Here is a 13,910-nt window from a genome sequence, read left to right on the forward strand (position 1 = left end):
CAACCCAAACCATTCTGCGATACCATGATTTGTTTCTATGCGTGTAGTACAGGACACTTGTCCTGAAGGAGGTTGGGGGTTTTGTTTTGTTTTTTTTTCAATAAAAAAAAAAAAAAAAAAAAAAAAAGAAATCAAAATCCCTTCCTTCATTATTGGTAGTACCCGGCCAGGTCTTTGTCCCGAGAGATGGGGAAGTGTGAAGTGATGTCCCAAGAGGAAAAGTGTCTGGCTTCCCATGGCAGCTTTGAGTGGTGCTGGGCCAAAGCCTGGAAACACGTCTTCTGGTGTGTGATATTGAGGTGAGGACATTGTGCCCCAGTAGGGAAAGAGTTCTTAGTGCCAGGTCGTAAATGGATTCTTTCCCTTGGCTACCAGCTTGCAGGGTTGCGGGTTTCTATTTCACTGATGACTGCAGCAGGCAGTTCTCATCCAGAGAGGAGTCTCTAGTGAGCTTTTCCTCTCCGGCACATGAAAACTTTGCTTGTGTCCGTACAACAGTTTAATGGATCTGAAATAGCTGAGGCTTATAAAGCAAATGGCAAATACTGTGGTACATTGCTATGCCAGCATCTCTCAGCAGCGAGAGTCTTATAATGGCCCTTCTCTTGCAGAGAAGAGGCCAGATTCTTCCGCGGAGGAAGCCGGCCGAAGGAGGCAGCTGGAGGAACTCAAAGTGACCTGAGCTCTTTTCTGCTTTGCTGACGAACTGAGGAAAAAATAGGCCAGCAATTCATTTTGCCAGTCTCTTAAGCTATCATAAGAATTTATAGGAACTCATTATACAATAAATTATGGATATAAAATAGCAGGTGGCACATCTTGCAAGCAGTAGGCATTAAAATTCATCTTGACAAGCTCAGGCAAACAGCCCCCAGACCTATCTTCGCTCTGCAACTACACGGGAAGCAAGTTGTAGTTTGGAGAAATGGAGTGTTAATGACAGGTCTGGACCAGGAAACACCACAAAATGCCTTGGTGGTAATTGTCACCAGAGCACTTTCTTTCTCTGCTTGTTATAAAATCAGATATGCTATTAGAGACACCGTTTGTAAAACCCAGACACTGTAGATTTTCATCAAATGTAGCAATTGTCTCTGTCTCTGAGGTTCCTGAAACATAAACCCCCTTGGGATCCTGGCTGGGCTGCTGTGTGCAAGCTGTGAAAATATTGATGTGCCCATTTTCTCCTTTGCTTTCCTTGTCCTTTCTGTTTCCTTTCTTTATTCCTTACTTACTGGCAGCCCCTAACATAGCCGAGTTACTTCTGTGCCAAGAGGATGAGGAAACTGTTTCCTCCTAAGCCAACTCTGCTGACACCACTAACCTTGATTTCCATAAATGATTGAACAGTGTCTCTTGTCTGCAGCCTCTTTCAGGCTCCAGTTACCTGGAGAGAGCTTTTCATCTTCCCCATCTCCTCCTTGTGGTCATAACCAAGCCTGACTCTGTCTCCTCTGCCGTCATGGCCACGAGTTGCTCACAGTAGCAGCAGCAGCCCCAAGGTGCTTTTCCCAATGGAAAGTCTTAAGCTGTGGGGGGGGGAGTAAAATTTCTTTTAACCTAATGAAAACTTGCTGTGGGTGTTACAGTTAAAAGGAGATTTCTGTATGCACCAGACAAGCAGTGCTATTTAAATGATGGGAATTAAAAAGTATTGAGTGTAATCCAGTAATTTGTAACACAGAAGCAACTTAGTAGCTTTCAAAATAAATAAATTTGTGATGGTGAGATCAGTGTTGATTGGTTTTGCAGCATTAAAACTGTTTCTTGATCAGCTGGGTCAAAAGGGAACACAATACTTGCCAGCAGCGCTGCTGAGCCGGCTCTTGGAGGTAGATGCTTCTTTCTGGCGACTGATGGCAGGACCCGAGGGAATGGCAGGAAGATGCCAGAGGAGGGTTAGGTTGGACATCAGGAAAAGGTTCTTCCCCCAGAGGATGTTGGAGCCCTGGAACAGCTCCCAGGGAAGCAGTCATGGCCTGACAATGTTCCAGAAAGGTTTTGCCAACGCCCCCAGCCTGATGGTGTGAATTTTGGGGTTGTCCTGGGCAGGGACAGGAGCTGGACTCAGTGGTCCTTGTGGGTCCCTGCCAACTCAGGACATTCTGCGATTCTGTGTTCAGGAGTGAGGGCAGTTCTGAGTTCTGTACTGCTCGAAGCCCATTCACACTGACTGAGAATCCGGTGTGGGTTTTTCTTAGTCAGGGCAGCTCTGGACTCTTGATTCTCAAGCTGAGGCACCATTCTGCTGCAGTCTTTTCTGAATTTCTGGGCCATGTCTGCAGCCAGGGGAAGCTGCTGACTTCTGCTGATCATCGGCATAACCTGGCTTCTGGGTTGTTTCCTTAAGCTGCGGTGCTTTAAAAGCATTCACTGTCTGCATCACCGGCTGAAATTCAGATGTATCTAACCTTCATTTCCTAGTACTTTGGAAGTGGAATAATAACTGTGTAGTGAATTCTGCCCTCCAGATATCAGATTATTTTCCTTTGCATCCCTTTGAAAGATGTTTGTTATCTTATTTTAAGCTCCTGCTGCCAAGGGGAAAGCATGGGGAGGGGGGAAGAAAAAGGGAGGAGGAGGAGAGTGTGCTATAAAAGGAAAAAGCTGTGTGGAAAGCTTTGGTGCTAATGGATTGGATCCATTTGCAGCCTCAATGCTTGCAGACTAACTGTGTAATGCATTGTTGGGCAAAACACTAACTGCTTGCAAGTAATTTGTGGCAATTTAGGTTTTTGTCATTGCTTGTGCGCTGCTTGGGGGGGATGTGCAGCAGAAGACACAATCCCAGCTGAAGAGTTTATGGTCATAAATGTGATGTGTAAATTGGGCAGGTTGGTGAAGCCAACAGATCTCGGTGGGGCAGAGGTGGGGCCACGGACGGATGGGCTGACCCCTCTGTGTGACAGCTCCTTTCTCAGGGGAAGAAGGGAACAGCTTGGGAAGAGGATGCGCTTGGTCCTGATAGTTCTTGTCACAGATAACTCGCCAGTGCGTGCTTTGATAGGAGCTCTGGAAAAGCTGCTCCAGAATGAGAGAGAGAGAAGCAGCTCCTGGAAAGGCAGATTTTTTTTTTTTCTATTGAATAAGCTGTATACATCTATCAAGCCAGTTGTTTTTGGAAGTTTAATAAGAGGAGAAGCCTGGGATAAGTGCATGTCAGTGTAGAATAGCTACAAATACCTTGTGTGTAAAAGAGAGCCTCACTCCTTTGTTGTGCGCGTGTGTATATGCACATCGGGGTTTTCTGTCAGTTTTTATAGGTAGATGTCAGAGCGTTTAACTAAAAGAAGGAAATGCAATCCCTAATCCATACAGCAGGGCAAGTGGAATGCCCACAGGTGAATGGCAGAGCCAGAACTTACAGGTATCCGGATCCACTTTATGTTAGGTCGTGGTGCATCTGCCCTAGAGCTTTCTCAACCGGTGGTTCTGCATCACCAGAAGATCTGTATGGTGTACTTACCCGTCTGTGTTTGTGAACAAGGCATCGGTGAGCTTTCTGCGTTGTGATAAGCTCGCAGGATCTGATCAATGTTTCCATATCCAAAGTTTAAGGGTGTCCTAATGGCAGCTTCCTCTTAGGCGTGAAGAGCAGCTCGTCTCTTTTGTGCCCTGTCCCTTGGGAAAGGTGACGCTCAGAGCAGCTGAGGCGCCGTTCCAAAGGTGACGCTCAGAGCAGCTGAGGCGCCGTTCCCTGCAGTCTTGGCTCAGGGCGTCGACAGCCCAGTGTGCCCCTTCATCAGAGCGTGAAGCTTTTCCAAAGACTGTGCCAATGCCAATGAATCCCATCTTGGGACAGGTTTGTCAGGGGGCTCTGAAGCAAGAGGATCAGGGAGAAAACGAAAAGAAACCTTTCCTAACACATCCTGTGCTCTGATTCTTAGAAGATGCTCATGGGAGGTGGAAAACCTCGTCGTAGCTGCGGTGCCAAGTACTGACCAGGCACTTGAATGTTAACTTCTTGCTTTCTAGCTGAATGCCCCGAATGTGGAGCTGTTGGCTCCTCAGTGTGGGTGGATCTCTCCTGTTTTCTAGAGGAAGAATCTTTGAAACAGCTCATTTTCTTCCCAGTCCGCAAGAGGTGGAAAAGTTGATTACAGCCTGTCCCCAGCAAATTCCCAGGGTAGCAAAAGTGCTTCCCACTTCTGGCATTTAATTGCCTGGTATTTTTGGTATTGTGCTGCTGGCCAGAATTTCATTTATTGCGGTGAACCTTTAGCAGAGACATGGTTGAGGTTTTAGTTCTGACTGTTCGAGTGCGTGCTCAGTGCTGGTACCATGGATAATGTGAAAGTCCTAAGCCAATTTTAATATTTTAAATTGATTAAACATTCCGTGCGGTCACCTGGGCTTTGTTACAGGTGTGTCTCTCCTTCTGTTACTGCCTCTGCCTCCTGCACTGGCCTCTCCTGAGAGACGTGTGTCCACTTCCTCTGGTTCTGGCTACGCAGCGTTATTCCGCATCGGTGACACATCTGAGGGCTGCTGGGACGCCGAGTGCTGAACACTCAGCTGTCAAGAACATTGATCTTTTTGCTGAGCCAGAGCAAATTTAATTAGCTTATTTTAACATTCCTTCTCATCCTGCGGGTGGGTTGGCTGGAGCCTCATTTCGCCATAGCTCATTTAGTGTAACTAATTATTGCGTGTGAGGGAATGGTACTTTGTGCCGACAGCCTCTGCAGGAAGGTGAAGTGGTCGCTTCCATTTATTTGCTGTCGGAACCATCCTAAACCTTCCCCCTTTGAGGCAGCCAAATCTTTCAGTTCTTGCTGGGTGTTGACTGGGCAAACTGGTGGAAAGCCATATTTTGCGCTGCCCCATGCCGTGGTGCAGGCAAGGAGACTCGGTGCTGAGGAATGAGAGTCGAGGCTTGGAAACGAGAACAGCCTGAACTGTTCTCCAGGTTCAGGTCAGTCTCCTTTGTGTGTACGCATTATGATTCTCTTTTAATTGCATACTTTCATCCTATTTTTTATTGTTACTGTAATACTATCCTTCTTTTTAACTAGGTTTTAGTCATGTGTTTCTCACCAATCTGGTTCCTGGAAACACCCAGCCCATTCTCACTAAAGCTTTAAAACAAAGGGCTCCCAAACCAGAGATTTCGCTTGAGTCAGATATCGTATCTGGGCAACTAATTAACTTTGGAACAATTGAAATGGCACAGTTGCATCTGAGAGGTGAGGAACTGGGCAGCCTTACCCGTAGGTGATTGTAGAGCTGTCCTTGTGGGACTGAGAGACACTCAGACACGCGCAGCACGGAGGGCCCTTTCTCCCTGACCACAGCCACTTCACTCTCTCCCTGCTGCCTGCATCTGGAATGTTTTCCCCCACGTGCTCTGATCCAAGACTTGCAGTGAGGAGCGAGGTTGCAGAGCAGGGCATGTGGAGGAGGTTATTGAACACAATAACTGCCTTTAGTGTCTGAACTTTTCTCGCTGAGGGAAGAAGGTCACAAAAGGGGCAGTAATATTTGCAGTAACCTTTGCTGTTTATCCCCAATGAACTGGAGAGAACTTAACATGCTGCTGTACAAGTCAGGCAAGAGAAACAGTTCTAAGAAGAAATTGGAGTAGTTCCTTGCATTGGTACCTTCAGCTGCTCTGAGGTGTCACACTGGGAAGGAACGGGGGCTCTTGCTCTTTTTTCATTCCTTTCTGGGAATCTTTGTAAACATTTCCCTTGTTCCTGCTCGAGATCCTGCAGCAGAGTCTGTGTGTGCGCAGCCCCACCAGACCTCCTGGCTGGGACCAGGCTGTGCTTTGCTTGCCTTCCGTAATAGATGGCTTTGGGACCACCGTAGATTTCCTTGGGGCGGGCCTAGGGACTGGGCAGCTCCTTGGTGTTCCCAGGGCAGACTGGACATAAGAGGGCATCTGAGTGACTGTGTCTCAAGTGAGCCTTGGGAAATAAAGGTGAGAGAGAAAAGGCTCAGACATAAATGCACACACATGTAGGATCCTATAAGCCTTATAGTGTTGACTTCATGTTAAATTCCCTGAATAGAGACTAAATAGTGTGAATTTCTCTCTTATTTCTTTATAGGAGCAGAGAGTTTTCCTTGTTTAACGACTAGACACAGCATCCTGTCATCTGCTTAAACAGGTATGGCCTTTTTACTTGCTAGAATAGTTTCTCAAGGAGGCTGCTTCAACAGACGAGGAGGCTCAAGAAAAAAGCAAAAAGAAACCTGGAACACTTTATTTTTCTGGGGTTAGTTCCCGCTTTTGTAATCCAGCTCATTTTTTAAAGCCTTCTGTGTCTGATAGGAGCCACCATGTCCATTGTCAAAGCAGCTGCCGTCTTGCTTTTGGCTTAGCTCTGGGTGGAAAGGACCTACAACAGTGTTGAAGCTAAAGCTGAGCAGCTGAGAGAGGTGACAGTGTTGCTTACACGCTGCTCTGGTTCGTCATGTTCTGCCACTGCAGGGGGTCCTACCACAAAGAAGATAAGAGTGATTTGGCAGAGTAAGGACAAGCAGAATACTGCTTCATCTCCGGGATTGAAAATGGTTGGGTTAGATCCAAGGACTGCTCTTTGTCTCCTGTCTGGGAAAGAGAGAACTTTCAGGAGCCCTCCGGTCTCAGAAGTGTTAGTAAGAACCTGTGCTGCCTCCATCACATGGAGGAGCAGATACTTGTTTTGCCAAGATCCGATTATGCACATGTGTTCATTTTGATTTAATTTACAAATGAAAATAGTTTCTGTTCTCATAAGCATGAGTTTGAAACACTGCATTGAACTGTAGGAAATGGGAATGGATTTCATTGAAAGACTTGATAGAAAGCCTAAAAACGAAATGCAGGAGGACAGAACAAGGTGGTGACGTGCCCGAGTCTCTACTGTTGTAACTGCACCTGGGCAGGGTGAAATCCTGCCGAGCTTTCGGGGTGAAGTGCTGTGTTCGCTCTGGCCTTACAACACAAGCTAAGCCTGAGGGTTTCGGTGAGCTCTGAGATGCCTGTGGAAGCTCATGGAGGGCGACAGGTAAGGCATACCGGGGTGGTGGGCCCCTTCCCAGGGTCTCCTCTTGGCTCAAGCTTTGCATCCTTTGAGGAGCAGCACGAACATGCACCGACACAGATTTTATTCTGCTGGTAGAAGTTATCTCCTCAGTGGTGGTATTAATAAAAAGGTGCTGGATTATGCCAGTTTCGGACATATTCCTTCTGTGAGATTGTACTTAAATGGGGGAAAATGTGATTAATAATGAGTGATTGTTTGGGGGTACTCATCAGTTAGTGAGGCTGTTCTGGACCTTATATTACTGAAATTTCAGCAGCTGTTTTTTGCTGACATCTGAGAACTGTGGCAAGGAGGTGGTTTACAGAGAACGGACTGTAGAATTATGGGATATTTCTAAATCTCTCATAATTTTGCTACTGTTTTATGAGCAAAGTGACTTGTCGCTATTCCCCCACCACCCTGTGCCATGCTTCTGGGACTGCCAAGATCCCTAGTGATGAAAACGTGGAAAGATCAAGCACAGCTTTAAAGGAAGGTGAGGTGCAGAATGAAAACTCTGTGATAGCGTACGATCTGGGATCTGTGTGTACAAGCACACACGCGCCTGTATGTTGAGTTTCTGTATTGGGTACGAGATTGCGTTTGCGCTTCTTGAGCTTTTGTGAGTCCATAAATCCATCCATTTCCTGACCAGCCCCCTCATTTGGCTCTGCGAGCAGCCTCTCCTGGCCCTCTGAGTTTGAAGGAAGTGGAAATCCAGGTTCCAAATTGGCCTCTAGGTTTTGAGGCCGTACAAAGCACAGAGTACTGGGTGGGTTCCCTTTCCATCCATGAGCTTCTCTCCCCCAAGCCACAGCAATGCGGACCTGTGGGAGTCGGGTAAAGGCTGTGTGCCAGCTTCTCCTGTCCCCGAGAGACCTGCTGCTGCCCGGCCTGAGTGTTTTTGCTGTTGCACTAAGTTTCAGCACAACCCCTTCTCTTGGGATGTGTGGCCCGAGCAGCCCAGCGCTTTGGGACAAATCATTCACACTCTTTGGCTCCAGTGTCTGCTCATCTTCGGCTCCCCAGGGGCAACCAGCACGTCCAGCAATGCAGTGTGCCCACGGGCTGGCTCCTGGCCAGCGTCTGCTGGGGCAGAGGGAACCATAGAGCTGCTTACAGGGATCCTGCACGCTTCAGGAATCTTCCCATGGCCCCAGAATGCCCTTGCGGCAGCGTGGAAGCACTAAATGAAGGATTAAATTAGCTCAAAGACTTACAGTAATGGGCAGTTTTATTGCAGGCACTGTTTCTCTGTTGATAATATTCCACTGGTGGTGAAATAAATTCTCAGACGTCTGCTGTGCAAAGCTTAAATTGTCTTTGCAGGTCCCAGCTTTAACTGACGGGCCTGAATGATTGCTCTTGAAATAGAGTGTGTCTGTGGAGAGCTCAGAGCCTCTGGGTGCTGCTGGGAGGCTGTGGGCAGTTTAAGAACTGGGTACGTCTGAGATGAAAAGAGAAGGAAACAATTGTACGTCAGAACTAACGGTTTCTGCACAGGGTCACTATGTCCATGGTAAGAAGGAAAACAAGGGGAGTGATGGCTCGTGAGCGTTGCTGTCTGTCCTTTGTAGTGACTAAAAATGACTGGGGATACAGTGGTGGAAATACTGTGCTGCAGATTGGGTCAGGAAGGACTGTTGTGCAGCCTCACGGTTTGCTAGAAACCCCTCCCTAGCTCCCAGCTAAAATATATCAGTTGGCACCGGTTTCTTGTATGAAACTAGCCTTTGTTTTTTCCTCTTGTGTTTATCACTTGTCATCAATCTGTCTCTTTCCTCCTTTGGAAGGAGGGCTGTCATCATTTTTATAATCAACCTATCTCTTCCCTCCTTTCTTCTGATCATCTTAGCCATCATCTGTACCCTTCTCTTGAAAACACCTGGTTTGAACATGAGCTGTAAAGGCAGAATACTTGTGTTTATTAGCTGTCAAAGGTAACAATGCACGTTGAAAGGATTCAGGTGTGGTTGTTAAGCAATGGGAAGGAGGAGAATGTCCCCTGTCACTCGTAAATCACGCCGATAATGGTGGTGGTGTTAGTAATAATCCTACCTAGCAGGCTGAGTCACTAGCAGATTCTTAAGACTTGTTTACAACCAAGAAGCAGCATTGTTCAGGCAGGAATTGACAGGCAGAGGTTATAAGACTTGCTGCGGCTTTTTAGTAAGCATCTCCCCAGCTCCTTGGATGGAAGAGCTGAGCCAGAGAGGCGGGGAGGGGAGGCGAAGAGGGAAATGTTACCCTTTTCCCTTGTGTAGTGATGAGCAAAGGAGCTTAATTTTGAGGAAGAGATTGGTAAGTAAGGGAAACAGGGCCATTCTGTGTTGCAGCTTGTAGTTGATGCTCTTTTCAGCAGCCAACCCCAGCACTGAGCATTTGCATTCTTTTGCAGCACTTAAGTGACTTTATAGAGGGGAACATGAAGCAAGGTGTGGGTGACCTGTTGAGCTGATTTTTGGTTTTGTGAAGACTTATTGCAGTCAAGGAGTATGTTCTCCTTTGTGTCTTCAACAGTAAAACCTCCTACAGCTCAAGAACCTGTCCAGTGTGCTAATGCTGAGTTCTCACAACTGAGTTTTGTTCCCTGAATCACGTGGAGGGAAAGAAAACTTGACACTGTGGAGCAGGAGCTCAGGTCTCCTAAGGGCAGTTGGATTTTTGCTGTTAACAACCTTACAGGGCAGTGTGTGCCAGCCCTTCATTCACGCAAACCAGAGAGCGTCTCTTGTTTCAGTCAGATGATGCCATCCCTCAGTGTGCGACCAGGCTGGTGACCTGCTCAGAAAGGCCTTGTGTCACTCACTGCCCTCCTCCTGTGGTCTCTCCTACCAGGTGTCTCCTAATTGTCTCCACAGCAAACCCCGCTGCTGTCTAAAACCACTTTTGTCCACAGTGTCTTGCTACCAAGTTCTCCTGGACTTTCCCACGAAGTGTCTGGTTCTGGCTGGTGTCAAGGCCGGGATGGAGTGCACGGGAACGGGCTGGGAGTCACTGCTGCCTGCGAAGCGCTAATGGAATAAATGATGCCGTTCCCACTTGGGAACCGTGAATGGCTTTGCAGCGCGAGTCACCGAGTGCCTAAACATTACCGACCCCATCACATCCAGTAGTAGAAAACCCAGTCCTCAGAATTCAGCCCGAGTTCCGTATATTTAAGCAGTTATGTGAGTAAACACGCTTTGAAAAGCGGTAGTGGGAGTAATGGGAGCACTGTGAGTGTTCTCCAAGAGTGGAGTTTGAGGCACGGTTTCATTGGTATTGAGCGACGCTTATGAGAAGAACAGATGTTTGAATCGTGATGTTCTTTCCAGCGTCGCTGTTGAAAGAAGTCCCTTTGTAATCGTGACCAACAAATATTTGAGTTGTCAGCCTTAAGATGAGTCATTTTTTTCCCTTATTTTTAATTCCTCCAAGATTTCAGTCCCTTCTGAAGCATAAAGTTGTAATTCAGGCCAGTCTCTGGCTGTAGCACGGTGGGCAGCTGAAATTATTACAAAGAGAGAGGGGTAGAAGGTGCTGTGTGCTTCGTAGAATCATAGAATCGTGGAATGGTTTGGGTTAGAAGGGACCGCAAAGACCTTCCAGTTCCGCCCCTGCCATGGGCAGGGACACCTCCCACTGGATCAGGGGTTCCCAGCCCCATCCAACCTGGCCTTGGACCCCTCCAGGGATGGGGCAGCCACCACTGCTCTGGGCAACCTGGGCCAGGGCCTCCCCACCCTCACAGAAAAGCATTTCTCTCCGAGATCTCATCTCAATCTCCCCTCTTTCAGATGAAGACCATTCCCCTCATCCTGTCCCTGCCCTCCTTGACCAAAAGCCCCTCCCCAGCTTTCTTGGATGCCCTTTCAGTACTGGAAGATGCTCTAAGGTCTCCCCAGTGCCATGCCTTCTCCAGGCTGAACAACCTCAACTCTCTCAGCCTCTCATTGGGTGGGAGGTGCTCCAGCCCTTGGATCATCTCCATGTCCTCCTCTGAACTCCAACAGCTCCATGTCCAGTTCCAACAGCTCCATGTCCTTCCTGTGCTGAGGACTCCAGAACTGAGCTCAGGGCTTCAGGTGGGGTCTTGCCAGAGTAGAGCAGAAGGCAAGAATCCCCTCCCTCCCCCTGCTGATCCCATAGCTGCAGGCCAGGACATGGTTCAGATACAAGTGAGGTCTTTGCATGAAAAGTGAGATCCTGACATTACAGACACAACTTGTTGTCTTCATTGCCCCTCGCATTCTCGATCAGAAGGCTTCAGGATGTTTTTGTAATACAATTATAAGTTTGCCTGTTGTTCTGCCTGTTGCCATGTCTGTATGGGATGTCCAGGATAGGTTGCAAGGAGTCCTCTCTCAACCCTTAGTTCATAGTGTCACCCATACCTATGTCTGTTAGATTTTTCTGAGTATATTCTTAATAACAACTTATTTCACATATTCATTTCTTTGTGCAAACTAAATAATTCTGCTTGATTATACAATGACTCTTGTGTTGGTTTTGCTGCTAAAAATCCTCAGAACACAGAAGAATCGTATTTCTGTTTTACAAGTGCAGTGAAAATAGAACTAGACTCAACAGGATTGAGCCCAGGGCTAACGGCGCTGTGCCTGGGAACTTACTACTGTGTGCAACAGGTCTTGCTGTTAATGCTCCATGATTCATTGCTGTAGCTCCCATAATATTAGTAATTGAATGTCCAAGTCTGGATTAGATCACTGTTGTGGTAGATGCTGTGTGTTCCAGCAGCAGAGTTGTTCCAGACCCCAAAGAGCTCACATTTGTATCTAGGAAGAGACCTGGAGGTGTAAGTAGAGAGCACACTGGTGAGACCACGCTTGTCAGGGTAATTAGCTCAGAGACTCTGTAGTTCCTGCTTGGAGCTTGTAGTTGGAAAACCATGCTCACGTGGTGCGGGTCACCTGGGATGTACCAGCAGGAAAGCACATGCATTATGCAGCTAACAAGGGACCTGATCCTAAATTGTTTGGGTTTTCTGACTGAAAATACGATGTATTATGGGTTGTAAAGTACACGAAGCCAGCTGCATCTCTAGTCAATCTCTGCTGTTTCACATGTTTTCCATTGGGAATGTTTTTCTCTCTAACACGGCAACAGCCCAGTTGCTAATGCGGCTCCATATGGGCCAGTGCAGTGAGCAGCAGAACTGCACAAAAGAGTTCAGCTGCGTTAAAAACTGGTGTGAATGTTGGCCTGAAAATAGAAGTAGATGCTCCCGCTCTCTTCTCCCACCCCCAAGGTTCTGAATGTCTAGATAACTGTCTTCAGTGAGCAATAAACCCACCAAATTAAGTGGAAAGAGGCTATTATTTTCTGGCCTGAGTGGGGAGGATCTGGTAAAGTCATGGCAGTGCCTTCTCTTGCAATCTGAGCTGTACCTCCACCTTTCAGAGCAAACCTGTCCTTTGAAATGGTTGAAGTCAGATCTTCCTCTTGGTTTGAGTTCAGCTGCTGCTGGAAACGGTGTTGCTGATTCAACTGGTTTATAAATTAAAATAATTGGTATTATTTGTCAGTGGGGGGAATCTGCTGTCAGCTCTCGACTTGCAGCGCATGACCTTTTTTCACAGCCTACCCCTAGCTCCCCAGCCCTGTATTCCTCTCCTGTGGTACCAGTGCCACTAGTTGCCTCGTCTCCTTGGTTCCATAGGAAAGATTCTCGGTGTCTCCTGTGCCCCTTCAGACCCACAGCACCCAGTTCTTCCTTCATCCCCAGTTCTCTTCCCTTGTGCTTTTCCTGATTCTTCTTCCAGGAAAGCTGGGGAGAGGCTTTTGATCAGGGGAGGACAGGGACAGGATGAGGGGGGACAGTTTGAAGCTGAAAGAGGGGAGATTGAGATGAAATCTTGGGCAGAAATGTTTTGCTGTGAGGGTGGGGAGGTCCTGGCCCAGGTTGCCTAGAGCAGTGGTGGCTCCTCATCCCTGGAGGGGTTCAGGGCCAGGCTGGATGGAGCTTGGAGCAACCAGATCTACTAGGAGGTGTCACTGCCCACGGCAGGAGATGGAACTGGATGGACTTTGAGGTCCCTTCTGACCCAAACCATTCCATGATTCACCAAATGATCTCTATTAATTCCTTGGACCTTTGGAGTTGACTGACTTGATTGGAGTTCCACAAAGCGTCTTCTCAGCAGCTTTCTTTGTCCTCTCCCCAGTGACTTCTACTGTAGGTTAAGTAGCACCTGTTCCATCCCCTGCCGGTCTTTGCTGAGGCAGTTGATTGAGCCAGAAGCAGCGTATGCTATGGCTGCATATGAGCTCCACACCTACCAATTAGACCCCCAGGACAATGCCAAACAGCAGGAACAAGGGCTGAGCTCTTGTTGTACTTCCCTTCGTAAAGGCATTAACATCACCTGTCCTCCATACCTGTCTGTGCATTTCCTAAGGTGGTAGATAGGAGCCTGGTGTCCTCTCAGATGTGATAGGAATTGGCCAGTGTGACTCACAGTTGTGGAAGTGGATAGACACAGCAGACAGGATTTGACAGGAAACCAGAGCGAAAACATGATGAGAGAATTAGGGAGCAGGTATTTTTGGATTGCATCTTCAGCTGAGTTAACGGGCACAGTCGAGTCAGGGGTTGACGATACTCGTTTAATGTCGGAGAGAAATTTTAAGGAGCTGTTACGTAGCTGTGGAGGCAGGTTGGTATCAGGGACTTCATGCGTACCTTGGGATTTGTTTTCTTAAGTGGATTTCGGCATGATGTTGTGTCACATCTTTAATTGCTGCCAAAAGCAGTTCTTTGTAGAAGTATTTTTGGAAAGCAGCATCCATCAGAAGGAGAAATGCAGGAAGCTTTGAGTAGATGCCTGGAGGACAGAGATGGAAGGTGTTATGGAGATTCTGTGGGAGAATGAAGTCATTTAGAGACAACCCAGC

General features: G+C 47.5%; 1 protein-coding gene across 45 annotated transcripts in view; it reads left to right on the forward strand.

Moving 5' to 3' along the window:
- MAP2 (microtubule associated protein 2) overlaps nucleotides 1-13,910 on the forward strand; it is a 211,735-nt gene that overhangs the window by 112,568 nt on the left and 85,257 nt on the right. For 38 of the 45 annotated variants that reach the window (XM_054069490.1, XM_054069489.1, XM_054069512.1 and 35 more), the window contains one exon: nucleotides 6,054-6,113. The exons of the other annotated variants lie outside the window; for them this stretch is intronic. The gene's annotated coding sequence lies outside the window, so the exon portion shown is untranslated. The remainder of the gene's footprint in view (nucleotides 1-6,053; nucleotides 6,114-13,910) is intronic. 45 annotated transcript variants of the gene reach the window in all.

Source organism: Cuculus canorus, chromosome 6 (assembly GCF_017976375.1).
Source record: "Cuculus canorus isolate bCucCan1 chromosome 6, bCucCan1.pri, whole genome shotgun sequence".
Taxonomy (NCBI): domain Eukaryota; kingdom Metazoa; phylum Chordata; class Aves; order Cuculiformes; family Cuculidae; genus Cuculus; species Cuculus canorus.